Source organism: Elephantulus edwardii, unplaced genomic scaffold (assembly GCF_000299155.1).
Source record: "Elephantulus edwardii isolate Elephantulus edwardi_28Jun2011 unplaced genomic scaffold, EleEdw1.0 scaffold00262, whole genome shotgun sequence".
Taxonomy (NCBI): Eukaryota; Metazoa; Chordata; class Mammalia; order Macroscelidea; family Macroscelididae; genus Elephantulus; species Elephantulus edwardii.
The window spans coordinates 1,593,444-1,599,443 of record NW_006400012.1 but is presented as its reverse complement, the minus strand read 5'-3'; positions in this window follow the sequence as shown (position 1 = coordinate 1,599,443).

The following is a 6,000-nucleotide window of genomic DNA, read 5'->3' as shown; positions in this document are numbered from 1 at the left end:
GCAATCTCCTCCTGTGGATTATCTGCCTCTGAAAACTTTCTGGACGGTCGGCTATGAGTCAGTTCCAGCTCAACAGCACATAACAACAGCTAAAGATCAGAGTTCAAATCTACCAACTGTTCTATGAGAGAAAGAAATAAATATCTGTATATAACCACAATATGTGTACCATGTCTAACTATGGTGGACAGTGTTTGGTGGCGCTCCCTGATCAAAACAAGCTTGGAAGCAGAAGTGGCATCCACTTCCATAATAGCTTGCCTCCAGAAACCCTATGAACCTCGAGAAAGTTATATAAGTGTCCAAGTCTTTCGTTCATTGGGTCGCTATCAGTTGCCTACGACTTGACATCACTTAACAACAACAGTACAGTTAATATCAGGTCAATATATTAAGTTCCTGGTTAATCTTAGAAATGATTGTCTTTTTAGTATATGTGCTGCTATAGCAAGTACAGAAATGATTGTTTTAAAGAAGAAATAATTCTTTTATCTGAATTACAGGATCAAAATAAGGCCCACATACTGCTTTTAGTGATGCGTTCTAAGTTTTAACGAATTCAAAATGGTCCTCTAAACACTTTTTTCTTTTTAAAAAAAATATTTTATTGATTTTCATAGACTAAAAAATGTATTGCGGTGGGAGAGTCTGCGGTTAGGGACCTCTCTAAAGTACTCAAGAGCAACAGTGTCTCTCTGGAGACTAAGGTGTGCCTTATACAGGCCATGGTTTTTGCAATCACTTGTTATGCATCAGAGAGTTGGACAATGACTAGGGATGATAGAAGGAGAATTGATGCCTTTCAGCTGTGGTGCTGGAGAAGAGTACTGAATGTACCATGGACTGCCAAGAAAACAAATAGATTCATCCTAGAGAGAGTTAAACCAGGCTGCTCCTTGGAGGCAAGAATTCTGGGGCTTCGCCTGACATACTTTGGACATGTTGTAAGGAGAGACAGGTCTTTGGAGAGGGACATCATGCTGGGCAGAGTGGAGGGACGGCGCAGGAGGGGAAGACCCTCTATGAGGTGGATTGAGTCAGTGACTGGGGTAATCGGGATGGATGTGTCCGAGGCAATGAGATTGGCACAGGATAGAGCAGGGTTTAGGGCTGCTTTACATAGGGTCGCTATGAGTCGCAAGCGACTCGACGGCACATAACAACAACAACAACAATATCTTTACAGTATGTTTCATTCATATACATTGTGGTTTTGGTTTGTTTTATTTCCATTCATTCATTGTTGCACTTTCCCCCTCCTCCCAATCCTCCCCCCAAGGAACACTACCTTCTTGGAAAAGTAAAAGAAAAATTCTTTCATTGTTTTATAATCCCTTCCCCCAGCTCCACTCCACTAGGCAGCCTTCACTCTGGACTCCTGTCATGACAAAAATACCTAATCATCTACCCCTTTTAAACAGTTTTCTCCCTCATCTGTTTCAATGCAGTATACATTATTGAACCCATCTTTCTCATTCTCCTCCCAACCCCGAGGTCAGTCCTGTTTTACAACAGTGGCACCATGCAGTACTTGTCCTTTTGTGACTGAGATACTTCACTCAGCATAATGTTCTCCAGGGTCACCCATTTTGAATAATATTTCATGAATTCCTTGTTTTTCAATGCAGCATAGTATTCCATTGTGTGAATATACCACAGCTTCTCTATTCAAAGAGCAATAGAGCACACTTAAACTATTATTAGATATAGCTGAGCCTTCATATTGTGAAACACAAAATGGAAGAATAGCTGCAAACAGCCACTAATGATTGGAATGTGGAATGTATAAAGTATGAATGTAGGAAAATTGGACACTGTTATAAAAATAAATGAAATGCATAGATATTGACATTCTAGGCATTTGTGAGCCAAATGGATTGGCATGGGCCACTTTGAATCAGACAATCATATGATCTGCTATGTCAGGAAGGAAAAAGTGAGGAAAATGAGATAACATTCAGAGTCAAAAAGGCCACTTCTAGATCCATCCTGAAGTACAATGTTGTGACAGGATGCTATTCAGACACATACAAGGAAGACCTGTCAATACCACTGTCATTCAAATAGATTCACCAACAACTAAAGGCAAAGAGCAGGAAATAGAAGACTCCTACCAACTTTTGCAGTCTGAAATTGTTTGAACATGCAAGCAAGATACATTAATAATAATTGGGAACTGGAATACAAAAGTTTGAAACAAGAAAGAAAAACTGGTAGTAAGAAAGTACAGATTTGGTGACAGAAATGAGACTAAAGATAGAAGGATAGAATTTTGTACAATCAATTATTTATTCATTGTGAATACCTTTTATAAAAACATGAATGGAAACTAGGTATGTAAAACTTATATGATAGACTACACAGGAATCAGATTGATTACAGCTGTAGAAAGAATCATTGGAGAAGTTCAATATCAGCTGTGAAAACTAGGCCAGGTACTGACAGTGGAATAGACTATCAACTACTCATGTGACAATTCAAATTGAAGCTAGAAAATTAAAACAACTCTACAAAATAGGGCCTTGAGTCTATCCCACCTGAATTTAAAAACTGTCTCAAGAACAAGTTTGAGGTTGTTGTTGTTGTTGTTAAGTGCTGTCCAGTTGTAGACGACTCATAGTTACCTTATGATCAAAAGACCTGAACACTTGTATAACTTTCATCGTTTCTCCAAGTTCATAGAGTTTCCAGAGGCAAGCTGTTTAGGAAGTGGATGCCACTCCTGCTTTCAAGCTTGTTTTAATTAGGGAGCTCCACCATACACCATATGTAACCATTATTGCATTTGACACATCAGTGTCACAGTGTTTATCATCACTTGAACAACCAAGTGGAGACACAGAGGTGGGAGAGTAAGAAAACAAGCTATGAGGATCTCAACAAGGATATTCCTCGAGAGGTGACAGTAAGTGAGCGGAAGCCTTCCTCTAGTGCTAGTGCCCTAAACTAGGAGGAAAAGATTACTTGTTAAAGCCATTCTTTTGCATATTTCTGTTACATCAGTGCTAGACAACCAAGACAAGAACTTAGGTCTAGAAGAAAAAATGTGGAAAAACCCCAACAGGTTGAAAACAGTGGTTCTCAGCCCAGACAGTTCTGTCTGTCAGGGGACACTGGCAATGCTGAGACACTTGTTAATCAGTGTCAATGTGTGAGTATAGACATCACCATGCTGCTAACAATTAATGGCCAAAGGTAAGCGATGTTGCTAAACATCTTACAATGTGCTGACAGTCCCATACAAGAGAACTATCAGCATAAGATGCCAATAGTGCTGAAACAGAAAAAAAACCCCACTCCTGGTGTAGAGAAAACCAAAATCTGCTGAGTTGGGACACCTGAGTTACTGGCTCAGGACCACTTCTGATATACTGTGTGGCCCTCGGTAAGTCTGAGGTTTTCAACACTAATAAATGGAGACCGGACAAGCTGAGAGAAGAAGGAGGAAAGACTGTGAATGTCAGCATTAGAATGCTGAGAAGCCAAAACAAAGGGAAGAAATGAGGAAGCTAAAGAGTTGAATAGAAAATTTCAAAGGGCAGCTTGCAAAGACAAAGCAAAGAATTCTAATGAAACGTTCAAAGAGCTGGAGCCAGAAAATCAGAAGAACTCATTCAGCATTTCTCAAGCTGAAGGACCTAAAGAATAAATTCAAGCCTCAAGTTGTAATATTCAAAGATGCTATGGGTGATTTATTGAATGATCCCTGAAGCATCAAAAGACGATGGAAGAACATAGAGTCACGGTACCAAAAATAATTGCCTGACACAGAACCTTTTCTGGAAGTAATATATGATCAAGAACAAATAGTAATAAAGTGGAAAGTTCAAGGTGCTCTGAAGGAATTGGCAAGACATAAGGCCCCATGAATTGATGGGAAGCCTATTGAGATATTTCTATAAACAGATGTAGGTTTGTACCATGAAATCTGGAGGACCAACTGACTGGAAGAGATCCATATTTATTTCCATTCCCAAAAAAGATGATCCTACCAAATGTGGAAATTATTGAATGATATCACTAATATCACATGCATAAAAAAAATCTTGCTAAGACTATAAAAAAATGACTAGAATAATACATCAACAGAGAACTTCCAGAAATATATATTGAATTTAGAAGAGGCCATGGCACTAAGGATATCATTGCTTATGTCGGATGGATCATGGCTGGAAGTAGAGAGTACCTGAAAGATGTCTGTTTGTGTTTTATCAGCTATGCAAAAGCATTTGCTGTGGATCACAAGAAATTGTGGCTAACATTGAGAAGAATGGGAATCCCAGAGCACTTGATTGTGTTCATGTGAAACTTGTACCAAGGAGCTGCTGTCTGAACAGAGAAAGGGGACACAGCATGGTTCAAAATCAAGAAATGAGTGTGTCATGGATGTGCCCTTTCTCCATACCTTTTCAATATATATGCAGAACAGATCATTTGGGGGGTTTGATTTTATGCAGAAGAAAGTGGCATCAGGATTAGAGGAAGATTCATTAACAACTTGCACTATGCAGATAACACAACTTTACTCTTCAAAATTGAGGACTTGAAGCATTTGCTTCAGAAAATCAAAAACTGCAGCTTTCATTATGGATTGCATATCAATATCAAGAAAACAAAGATTCTCACCACTGGGCTAATAGACAGTATCATGACAGATGGAGAAAGGATGAAGGTTGTTAATGATTTCACCTTCTTTGGATCCGCAGTCAACACTCTTTGCACCAACAGTCAGGAAATCAAAGACAAGTTGCATTGGGAAAATCTGCTGTCCAGAATCTCTCCAGAGATCTAAAGAGTAACAATGTCAGTCTAGAGATTAAGGTGTGCCTGATCTTCTCAAACTCATCTGAGAGCTGCACAGTTAATAAATATGACAGAAGAAGATTGTTACCTTTGAGTTGTGATGCTGGAGAAGAGTATTAAGCATAGCATGGACTGCCAAAAGAACAAATAGGTTTGTCCTAGGAGGGTGAAATAAGGTTGTTCCTTGAAGACAAGGATTTTGAATCTCTATCTTGACACTTGGGCATGTTTCCAGGAGAGAGCAGTGCTTGGAGAATTACATTATCCTTGGAAAGGTAACGAGTCAACACAGAAGAGGAAGACCCTGGATGAGATGGATTGATACAGTGACTCTAGCAATAGAGTAAGGTATGTCAAAGACAGTGAGATTGGCTCAGGATAGGGCAAGGTTCAGAGTCGTTGTTCATAGGGTCACTAAGAGTTGAAGTAGACTCAACAGCACATTAAAACAACAGCAAATTATAATAAATGGAGATTTCCTATCTTTCTCCTATAAAGCTGTGGTGGATTTGAACTGCTAGAGAACCCCAAGTTTTGGGAAAGCAGCACAACACGCTGTGAACAACACCAGAGCTCCCTAAAATATTCCACAGATGGTGCTATTTCTTTTTACATAAGATCTCAAGGCATATAATTTTAGTTGTTTTTCTTTTTATGATTTTAAGATTAATCACTGAGTTCACAGTGGGTAGATCCAGATTTTATGAAGACTGAAAGGGATCCATTTAAGGGGATTTTTGGAGAGGAAAAATACAAAATAAATAAAATATAAAAATAGATGAATTTAAACTTGGAAAGACTCATGCAAGTGAGGAGCACTGAACCTTAAAAACTATGTCAACTCATGGTAAATACACCTCTTCGCTCCAGTGAAATCAACTTGATCGAGTCATTAATGAGTTCTCCATTAATCTTTCATGTATGACTTTAGTATCTACTGATGATCATTGCTCAGACTTTTTGGGGTTTTTTTTTCTTTTGTTGTTGTCATTAGGTGTCTTCTAGTCAATTCCAACTCATAGCAACCACTGCCTGGTCCTATGCCTTTCCAACAATTATCACTGTGCTTGATCTCATTTCTTTCTTTCTTTCTTTCTTTTTTTTTAAAGTTGCCCACTAACTTGCTCTTTGGACCCAGAAAAGTGACTCAACAGAATGGAAATTATAGAGCAATATCATTCATATACCATGCACATA